The 11,677-nt window shown below is 44.1% G+C and overlaps 1 long non-coding RNA gene across 1 annotated transcript; it reads left to right on the top strand.

Moving 5' to 3' along the window:
* The first annotated feature begins 772 nt into the window (after positions 1 to 772).
* LOC308474500 lies at positions 773 to 11,441 on the top strand. The gene is made up of 3 exons (XR_013984768.1): positions 773 to 1,043; positions 1,287 to 1,449; positions 11,240 to 11,441. It is a non-coding gene; the product is annotated as an uncharacterized lncRNA (long non-coding RNA).
* The last annotated feature ends 236 nt before the right edge of the window (positions 11,442 to 11,677 follow it).

Raw genomic sequence — 11,677 nt, 5'->3', positions numbered from 1 at the left:
CACTCTTGCAGGCACCAAACATTAAAAACAATTTAAAAAACGAAATGGCGTTTTCCGCTGAATAAACTGTAAACTGGGCCACCGAAAGACGCATTGCATCTGGCGAAACCTCCCAAGCCGGGCGCTGGGAAGTAGGCAAGCTTCCCGGCTAAACAAAGCTCTGTTCCCGCACAGACCTGAAGCCGGAGTCAGCTGCCACGTTTTCACGCGCACCCTCTTTCCCATGGGTAGGCAAGCTAAGGCCCGGGGGCTGGATCCGGCCCAATCGCCTTCTAAATCCGGCCCGGGGACGGTCCGGGAATCAGCGTGTTTTTACACGAGTAGAATGTGTCCTTTTATTTAAAATGCATCTCTGGGTTATTTGTGGGGCATTGGAATTCGTTCATTCCCCCCCCTCAATATATAGTCCAGCCCCCCACAAAGTCTGAGGGACCGTGGACCGGCCCCCTGCTGAAAAAGTTTGCTGACCCCTGCCTTTCCTTAGACAAGAAAAGGGAAGCAACTGCACTCGGGGATCAATGCGAAGAACTGGGGAGGCAAGCATCATCCTCTTGGCCAGGGGAAGGTCCAAGGAGTCCAAGGACGAGGACAAGACCCTCCCCCAGCCAGGACGGAGAGCAGCACTGAGCAGATGCCTGGAAGACGAGGGAGGGGACGTGTGTCTGTGGGGGCGGGCGAGTTAGAGATCCGGGCCAACCGACAGCAAGGAGGAGACTTAGATCGAACCCGAATGTTTGCGTCCGCACTGAAGTCCTTTAAACGGCAGTTTGGAAATCGGGCGAGTGGAAGCCGCGAAAGCCTTTGCTTCCTACGCCCCTGTTGCACAAAACACGGAGGCAGCGCAATCCTAAACGCATTCGCATCCCCGCGGCTGGCAATCCGCTGCCTCCAGCGCTTTTGCAACCAGCCAGCTTGTTTGCGCCGATCTCTGCTGATTTTTAATGCCCGGTTCCAGACTAGAAAATCCAAAAAGTAATAAAACGTAACCAGTTCAGTGTGTGGAACACAAGCTATATCCGAGCATCATCACCTGTTTTCGAAAGGTGTGTGAGAAAGGATAGCTAGAAATGCAGGTGTTTAATTTCCAGTGCGGTAGCTCCGTGAGTCTCTCCCAGCAAAAAGGTGTTATAAGCTTTCCTGGACTACACAGAACTAGAGTCCACTAAAAATACCATAATAAACGGGCTAGTTTTTGTGGTTGCACAAGACTCTTCGAATTTTTAATTTTAATTTTAATTTTTTTGCAGATATACTGTATAATAAATTTCCTGGTTCTCATTATCTAGCAAACTCCACTGAACACCTGAGCAAGAACTTCCCGCTTGCTTGCAACTTCTGTGAGCTGCTTCGCACGGTACTCGGGCCTATGGAGACAGAAGCTCCCATTTTCTGAAACCTAGCAGTGAAAACCAGCTATTAGATGCATCTCCTGTACCAGCAGCCAGCTCTGTAGGTAGCCTAAAATGTGGAGCAGCTTTCCTATGTGTGCCTTAACAGCAAGCAAAAGCCCTAGCCAGATCAAAAACCCCGCCAGATCAATCTTCATATGCAGCCCTTATGGTGTAAACATGAGAAATATGAGCGGGGTAACTGAACATGAATGCAAATCACACTGTCACAGTAATAAACTACCTGAAACATTGACACACAAAAGCAACACCATATGTATGAAGACAACCTGTATGAATTATAAATTACATCATAAAAATTGATTGCCTATTTTAACCATTCAGAAACACACACACACACACACACCCCAAACTGCTGTTGACTGTCTTCATGCTCCCCTTGGAAGGTCACCTCAGCCTCCCTGCCTGCAGATGATCTCAGGTATTTTGCAAAGCCAATGCACATTTTGGCTTCTGCCATGGGCCCATTTTTCATGCAATTGAGGAATTATGATTCAGATTTAAACAGGTATGCTGAATCAAGTATTATTAATTATATGAAGCAGTTTCCTTTAATACACACACACACACACACACACACACACACACACACACCCCACTATCCCCCTGTACTATTTAATTTAATTGGAACCTGTTCATTGGTGTAACCCAGGACAAGCTTTTGAGTGAAACAGATTCCTTTCACTTTTACACATTGAGGCCACTAAGGACAATTTTATAATGCAATTAATAGCATCACCTAGTCGCTACTGGTTATTAAAAAAAAAAAAAAAGGTTCAGCAGCCGAGAGTGAGTTTGCTCCTAGCTCAACCAACTGGTGATGGCTGTTTCCTATTCGTGCCACACTTCCAAGGTGCAGCGCGCACATTCTGCTCTTTTGTGATTCCATTTCATGAGTGAGCTTACTAAGGTTTCCACCCCACAGCAGCCCAAGGCTGGGCAGGGAGCTTTCCAGACCTGCAAGATCAAGGGTCACTCCACCAGACCATCTTGATCGTCGTGTGGCTTAGGTAGATTGGAAAAGTTGCCAACCTGTTTGGAGTCTCGTGCTGAAGAATACTGGCTCGGTATGAAAATGGTTGTTATTTAATTCTTCTGTCCAACGAATTACTAGAGCAGCTCACAGAAGCTACCGTTGTTTACCCTCCCTCCCTTTGAATCTTCTGTTGTTGAAATTTTAGACGGCAAGCTCCTGCGAGGGGAAGGGAGGCTTTGCTGCTCACATTATTCTGAAATCTTTGCTGCTTATGTTACTCTGTAAAGTGCTATCTACAGCAATGGGGCGATGCTTAAGACTACCAGGTGCCTAAGGCTCCCCAAGCACTGGGAAGCAACTTTGCTTTAAATTGTTGTAACCCACTTTGGAACCTGCTGGTGAAGGGCAGGTAATACATTTAATACTGCAATAATAATAACAGCAACAATAAATAAAATAAAAATACAACTTTAACACAAACTTTTTACATTTTAATTTTACAGTAACTGATCTAGTTAAAAATAGAACTTTATGTTTTCTATGTCCAAAAGCTCTTATTTTACAAATCCCAAAAGACATCAGGCTCGATCCAGACAAACTGAATTCCAACTGAAATCAACGGGAATTATGAACATTTTCTCACATTAATTTCAGCTGGGCTGAAGTGCAATGAATGTATTCTGGATTCAACCCATAATTTACTCATCAATTCTAGAAAAAGTGTTGGCTGGAGCTGACAGGAGCTCTGCGGGGCGAGGGGAGGAGAGAGCAGTCCTTGAGCGAGGGCGGGGGGCGGTTGCGTTTCCCTCTCTCGGGTCGAGTCCTGAAGGTGTCACTTCACAAAATAAGGTGTCTTTGTTTTCTAAAGGGAAAGCAAGTACTCATAAGATGCATCCCATCACCAACATTTTTAATTAAAGAAAATAAAGCAAATGCTACACTCAAAACCTGATTAAAACTTAAATACATGATATTGTCTTCTGATAGTAGTATAGTTATTCAAGGATAGACGAATAACTCGCTTGCTCAAACATTTGTTTCCCTTTTATTCAAAGCAGCCTCCTCTCTGACATGCCCCCAAGATGGGGTTTATATTCCAAAGTTTATCAGGGACAACCGTAGCTCTTCAGGGCCTCTCCCATGCATTTTTGCATCACCTCGTAAGTTCTCTGTAAAGCACTTAGCTTGGCGCAGCCTACAACCGTCTGAGCACCTTCAGCGAACTATGTCCATGGTTTGTCATGCCAGCAGCTAACCCGTAGGACGTGCCACACAAATCGCGCTGCTCCAAAACCAGCTTCCTCGCCCAGCGCCCTTCCGCGGAAGAGAGAGGTCTTCCTCCCCATCCCGCTCTTTTCCCAGTCAAAGAATGGGGACAGTCCCGCTTGATTTTCCCTCTCGGCAGCCTGCAAGATGGAGGCAGAGCTCTGCGTGCCTCTCCCCACCCCCTCCTGGGAGAATGCTGGCCTTTGAAATGGGAAAACGCTGCAGCCCCATGCAGAAGCCGAGGGGGTGGAGAGGAGGGCGAGAGAATGGAGCCTGCCTGCACCGTGGCTGCTCTTTTTTCCTGCTGCGCGCGGGCCATAGAGAACTCTAATCTATTTATTTCAAGCCACTTCATCCCCTCTCATGCTTTTGTCATGGCTCCAGCCCCCGGCTTTGTGGTATGACCGCCACTCTTTTAAAAAGCCCCTTCCCCTCTCGTTTGGGGTCTCTGTGGCTGCCTGAATTACAATGGATAAAACAAGATTACACCGGCCTGATCCTATTAAATCCTGCCAACTGATCTGCATTGACCTCTGCTCAGTTCACTCTCCAAACTTTCTTAAAACTTTGCTCCCGTCATTTCAGCATGCAGAGGCAGGGAAATAAACATCACAAAACTGGTCAAAGCCAGCCAAGACAGCAGCTGAGAAATTGTTTTTTTAAATGGTTGTGTAATAATATTAAATTCTGTTCTAATAATTTATCCCCAGCCTTTATTTTTTTCAATTTAATTTTCCAAATTTATAACAAATACAAAACATATAAAAAGAAAAACAAACAAACACATAAAATTTCTTCCCATTCAAATCCAAATTAATTTCCATTATTAAATGACTTCCTCAGATCCTTCCTAACTGATGTTCATTGAATCTCATTTTAGCAATTTTCCAATATTCACTTTCCAATACAATTAAATAGTTCAGATTACTAACTTCCTTTCTTTTCATCATAATCTCAATCCATAGTATTATACAATTCAACATACTTTAATCCTAAAACAATTTAATACTTGCAAGTATTTCCACTTATGTTATATTATAATATTTAGCTAGATATTCCTTAAATTTCTTCCAATCTTCTTGATGTTCCTCCTCTTTCTGATTGTGGATTCTTCCAGTAAGGTTGGCCAGCTTCAAAAAGTCCAGCATCTTCATCTGCCAATCTTCCACTGTTAGTATTTCTTGTGATTTCCAATTTTTGGCTAGTAAAATTCTCGCTGCAGTTGTGGCATACAAAAACAGTCTAATGTCTTTTTTGTGCAATTTCATTCCTATTATCCCAAGTAGAAAGGCTTCTGGTTTCTCAATAAATGTATATTTCAACATTTTTTGCAGTTCATTATATATATTTTCCCAGAAGTCTTTCACCTTTGGACACGTCCACCACATGTGGTAGAAGGTACCTTCTTTTACTTTACATTTCCAACATAAATTATCACTCATATGATAGATCTTTGCTAATTTTACTAGGGTTAAGTACCATCTATACATCATTTTCATAATATTTTCCTTTAACACCGTACATGCAGTAAACTTAACCCCTTTCTTCCACAACGTTCCCAGTCTTCCATCATTATATTATGACCAAAATCTCTTGCCCAATCTATCTTCACAGATTTCACTTGTTCATCCTTTGTATGCCACTCCAACAATAAATTATACATCTTAGACAGATTTTTGACATTAGAATCTAACAACTCCGTTTCCAGTTTGGTTTTTTCCTTTGCAAAACCATTTTTCTTATCCAACTTAAATAATTCATTGATCTGGTAATATTGAAGCCAATCCATTTTGTCTTTAATTTGATCAAATGATCTTAATTTAAATCCTTCATCATCCTCTAGCAAAAGATCAGAGTATCTCCACCTTTTACTTTCCATGTTTAACTTTTTTGGGGCCTTAGCTTCTGTTGGTGAGAGCCATCTGGGAGTTTTCCTTTCTAAGAGATCTTTATATCTTATCCAAACATTATATAATGACTTTCTGATTACAGTGGTACCCCGCAAGACGAATGCCTCGCAAGACGGAAAACCCGCAAGACGAAAGGGTTTTCTGTTTTGGAGGCGCTTCGCAAGACGAATTTCCCTATGGGCTTGCTTCGCAAGACGAAAGCCCATAGGGAAATCTCCGGGGACCTCTTTTAAATGCTGGCGGTGGGGAGCAAAGCCTTTCCCCCCCTCCGGCCTTCAGAAGAGGTCCAGGAAGGCCGGCGGGGGCCGAAAGGCTTTGCTCCCCACCGCCAGCATTTTAAAAGCAGTCCGGGATAGCAGGGAAGAGCTTCCCGCTATCGCGGACGGCTTTTGAAGGCAGGCGGGGGGGGCAAAGATTTTCGCCCCCCGCCCGCCTTCAGAAGAGGTCCAGGACCTCTTCTGAAGGCGGGCGGGGGGCAAAAGTCTTTGTCCCCCCTGCCTGCCTTCCCAGGGGCTTTTACATCGCCCCGGACAGCGGAGAAGTCCTCCGCTGTCCCGGGCGATTTTAAAATGCCGCCCGCCAGCATTTTAAGATCGCCCCGGACAGCGGAGAAGTCCTCCGCTGTCCCGGGGTTTTTTAAAATGCTGGGGGTGGGAAGAAAAGCCCTTGTTTTCCCCCCCCAGCCTTCAGAAGAGGTCGGGGGACAGACTGTCCCCGGACCTGGTCTGAAGGCGGTTTCCCTAGGAACGCATTAATTGATTTTCAATGCATTCCTATGGGAAACCGTGCATCGCAAGACGAAAAACTCGCAAGAAGAAAAAACTTGCGGAACGAATTAATTTCGTCTTGCGAGGCACCACTGTACATGGTTTTTGAAACCTTTATGGGCCTTTATCTTACCATACCATAAATAAGCATGCCAACCAAATACATTGTCAAACCTCTCCAAGTCAAGAACATCAGCATTGCCTAATTGTATCCATTCTTTAACCCAGCAAAGAGCTGCAGCTTCAAAGTATATTTTCAGGTCAGGCAGGGAAAACCCCCCTCTTTCTTTTGAATCTGTAAGTAATTTATATTTAATTCTGGGTCGTCGTCCCCTGCCAGATAAATTTAGACAAAGCTTTCTGCCATTCTTTAAAACATTTCACATTATCAATAATTGGTAGGACTTGAAATAAAAACAACATCTTTGGCAATACATTCATCTTAACCACTGATATTCGGCCTATTAATGACAATTTTTATGCAGCCTTTATTTGTTTGTTTGTTTCCTTTTTTTTTTTTTTGCTGACTAGCTTATTGGACAGGATAGAAAGAACCCTAATAATATGGTTGCTGGCCCAACTTGCTGGCCCCCCAAAAGCTGGCCCAAGTCAAATTCAAAAGAGTAGTAATGTTTGAATTCAGGTAGGATGTTCAGGTTAAGGAGCTGCGAAAAATGTAATTTTCCCTTCACTATGACTTTCTTTGTCACAGCTCTGCTCTGATGGGAGCAGCCAGCTGGTGTTGCTCTGCCTTCTGTGTACTTCAAGAAAACCCGAGTCCCTAGACCCTAGTAACTCCCTTTTTTTGGGGGGGGGGGATTCCTCTCTCCACAGCTAAACTTTTCTCATCCCTGTCACTGGAAGTTGCCCTCATAGCCCCCGGGGTCAAGGCCCAAACTGGACTGGATTCTGGATTTTGCTGCTGATTACTATGAAATGTCTACATGCCACATCTATTGGAAGATAAGGACTCTCCCCTCTGCTTTTTTTTCTTTAGGAAAACCATATATGTTTACTATAACAACTCAAACTGACATTTCAGAATGTCCACATTTGTTTCCCAGCCCACAGTCATGCACAGAGGGAACATTTGCAAGGGAAGATTAAATAAAACCATAAAACACTTTTGTTTGGCACCGTCTTGGGGATGCATAAATTGAACTCTGTTACAATTTGCAACTTACAAATCTGAATTGCAAACAAAATGGGCAAGTGCCATTTGAGATGAGGAAAACTTGATTTCATTAAGAAGTGCATCATATGTGCAGTCTCATAAGCAATTGCATAGTGTCTTATTTCAGTGTTGCTCAGAAGTTTAATTCAGCCTATGTGAGCTAACCTGATAATGTGGTATCACCTAATGTGTTTACCACAACCACACAGGGCAGCCACCACCAACTTGTACTGGGTGGGGCTGCTGACACCCAAAACATACGGAGCATACCAGGCTGGTGAAAGATATGGAAGCTGTGGGAATGTTCAGGGACGCAGGGGAGGATATATTGTTTATTAATATCCTTCCTAACTTGTGCTAGCAAGTTCTATAACTTAGCAGGGTTTTAACATTCCCCTTTAAACGCACAGCAGGTAGCTGGTTGCAAGCTTGTTTAAGCTTTTCAATAGATTCCTGGTAATATCCCTTATTTCCCTCTTAAAAGAATAAACACGCCACAATCTTGTTTAAAGTATATAAAAGTAGTTTACTCACATTCTGTTCATAGTTGGATCCCAGAAGGCATATGTACATATGGATCTACCCCATATAGGGGGCGGGGGTTAATCCCAGTGGCTGCAGACTGGCAGTCACTGAAGTTCAGACAATGAAAGGAAGATGGAAAAGAAGGGAGGAGGGCTGCATGCCTTGTGCTTTTGTTACCTGCACAGGTAAGGTCACGCCCACCTCTAGTCACATGCAAAAGGAAGGATGCTCCAGCCCAGGAGAAAACAGGAAGTTTTTGACTGGCTGAACCAAACATCCCCTTGCATGTCCACTCTAGGAAAACAAGGAATGTTGTACTTGACTGCTACTTATGTATCGCATCCCACAGAAGCCTGCTTTCAAGGCAGCAAAATGTTGGCCTTGAGGGAGTTGATCCTTTCCTGAAATTTAAGCCAGAAAAGAGTCCTGTGGCAAGAACAGGGCACCCAGAGTTCATGGCCTCAAGGAGCACATAAGAGCACAGTTCGGCTGGGTCTGCCCGATGCCATCTGGTCCAGCATTCTGTTCTCACAGTGGCTACCCAGGTGCCCATGGGAAGCCTGCAAGCAGGACCTGAGCGCAAGAACACTCTCCCCACTATGGTTTCCATTAACTAATATTCAGAGACCTACTGCCTCAGACAGTAGTGGTGGGGCAGAGCCATCATTTGTTGTAGCTACTGATGTACATCTAACCCTCCTTTAAGGTCATGCAAGTTGCTGGTCATCACTACCAACCTGTGGGAATGAGTTCTATAGTTTAACAATACACTGGATGAAGAAATACTTTCATTGATCTGTCCTGAATCTTCTGAAATTCAGTTCCATTAGATGGTCCTGAGGTTCTTGCATCATGAGAAAGGGTGAAAAGACATTTAGTGCAGAGAGGGGATAATAATAATAATAATAATAATAATAATAATAATAACAACAACAACAACAACAACAACAACAACTTCATGGGATACATCCCACCTTTCCAGCCCTAAACAACCCCATGGAGATGATGTTAGGGACTTGGACCCGTTTCCTCTCTTGCTCTTGGACCATTTCCCCCCACCCTTCAAATGATGCCCTAATATTCTGTGTCCTTGCTTTCAACCACAGACTAAACTGATCGTCAAGATGTGTGAGTCTAACTTCAAGTTTCTTTATATCCTTTATATCCCCATCTCCAGAAAAGAGATTCAGCTAAACACCAGGAAATTGTTGGGATTTACTTGTGAGTAGAAGGCAGGCACCTGAGCAGGGATGAAATAACCCTTTTCCCCCCAATGGCACAGCAGGCACGGAAACCCCTTCTCCCTCCCTCCCTTGCTGGAGAGTTCTCAAGCTCTGTCCCTCCTCCCGCAGTTGTGGCCCCTTGTTAACCTCCCCCAGTTACTTTCTTGTTAAGGCAAGGGCAGCCATTGGGGAACTTCATCTTCATGGAGGCAGGGTAGTCAGGGACAGAAAGGAAGGCAGACTACCCGCTGACGTGCCAAAAATGGAGAGTGTAGCTGGAGGAGGGATAGAAGGAATCTGGGACGTGATTCAAGAGGGAGGGACAGAGAGAGAGAGAGAGAGAGAGAGAGAGAGAGAGAGAGAGAAGGAGGGTCCCTGCAGCTCCCTTGACTGATCATCAAGTCACCTCAGGGTGCTGCAGCACATAGGCTGACAAGAACTGATCTAATGTATTATCTGGTAGCCATCATGAAATTATGAGATTCCAAGTCACTCATTGTTGGGTACATGATTCTACCCTGCTAAAGAAATAGAAAGGGAGAAATGTGAGAAGTTATACAATTGGAGTAAATGAGTTGGGGGCAGGGCAGATGAAAGGGGATGCATGTTCCTCTCAATGGCTTCCAACCACCATTATTATCTGCCTACCTTTCTCCTTTTCAGTACATAAAAGGCTGTAACATGCTTAAGTGCAGCCAATTGTTCCATGAGTCTAATGAATGCATGGATACTGACAGGAACACTAGGGGTGGGAGGTGGGGAGATGTTTCTATTTTATCCCCCCCCCCCCCACATTCATATCCTAAAAGAAACAAGTTTAATTCCAGCTAAGGGGTTTGATACTGCTGAACTGATCTACTTGCCCAGGGGCCACTTGCTTGATACCAATGGCTTGATACCGCCATGGCCGAGGGAGTTTAATTCCCCATTTGTTGCTCATAAAGCTTGGAATTCAGACTCTAAAGATAACCTCTAACTGCAGTCGGTGGTCTGGGCCTGGATAGGCCAGTCTCTTTGTGACTGTGAGAGCAACTCTCGAAGCACGATTCCTCTGCCAATACAGGCCCAAATTGGCCTGGGAAAAGCAATTCAGTCAATATCACCAGGAGAGGATGGCCAAGCAGAAAGACACAAGGCTGGGGGGGGGGGGTGAAGATGCACCGGGTGGAGGAAGGGTCAATGGCACTCAGTCATACCAACAGACCCTTGTCTGATGAACAGACAACAAATTAGGCAGGGAAGAAATGTACAGTATTCATGTTTGAAGGTAGATTTATGAACTAAGGGATTTCCCACATGATAACCAAAAGCTCGTTTTGTGTGATACCCCTTACTGGGGGACTTTTCGGTGAAAATGATGCAACAGCTTATTCTCATGTAAAAGAATATTTTGTTACTGATAAGTCACTTACAGGACTTGTCAGGAAAGGTAAGAAATAGCCTTGTTACAGATGAGGGAATTGTGCTCCTGACCTGAAGAATTCTGCCTAAATTTGCATTCCCATACAAAGTTGTGCCCTTGGGCATGGGAGAGAGGCCCTGTGGAGCCTCCAGAGAGGGAGTTTGATCAACTTGGAAAACAGAGGGCCAAAAGAAACGCTTCACAAATTGGCATGGCTACATAGAGGGATGTGAAGGCCGAACCCCGTAGACAGCAGTATTTTTAAGTGTAGCCATTGCAACTGAGCATTATGTACTTTTGAACAAACACCAGTTCTTTAAACAAACAAAAAGGTGATGAACTCTCTTTAGTTCCACAAAATTTCTAGTAAGTTTTATGGTTCAACATTTGCAGTGCAGTGATAAGTTACCATGAGGGAAGGATAGCAGCATAGCTCCTGAAGAGAAATTGTTAATCTGAAATTTATAAAGGACTTTCCCTAATGAATAATAGTTGAGATCAATCCATCTTCCTGTCTCATTTTGCAGAGTAACATTTGTAAAGTAAGGTGATCTCAATTAGTCCCTCTAATCACTCTCCCCTTTCAGGAAGAAGACTACAGAGGTTTCCTAGCAGGCTGCTAAACAACAAGTACGCCTCCAAATATATTTCTTCTTCTTTTTGTGGTGGTGGTGGTAAGAAGTCTGGCCTGCCTAGATTAGTGACTGGTTCGTTCCCCCTGCATTTCAAATGTGCATTGCCATCCACTACTGAAATCTCCCAACATGCTGCAGTTTGCAGCTGCCTCATTAAAATGAGCACATTCCAAAGACTTGTGCATTCTTTGCCTGGAGCATGGAGTTCATTCTGGCTTTTGATGAATTTAGTCACAGAACTGATCCCATGTTGTAGAAATTAGAGAAATAATACAATTAAAAGTTGAAATGAATGTGCAAAGGACTGAGCAAGACAGTGAAGGTTGTGTTGCACTCTTTCCCACCGTAGGACAGGCTGTGAGGCATCCTTTGTATTATTTACACATGGAT

This window comes from Podarcis pityusensis (assembly GCF_964106645.2).
Source record: "Podarcis pityusensis genome assembly, chromosome: 1".
NCBI classification, from domain to species: domain Eukaryota; kingdom Metazoa; phylum Chordata; class Lepidosauria; order Squamata; family Lacertidae; genus Podarcis; species Podarcis pityusensis.
The sequence above is the reverse complement of the archived record's forward strand: the minus strand, read 5'-3'. Positions and strand labels throughout refer to the sequence as shown.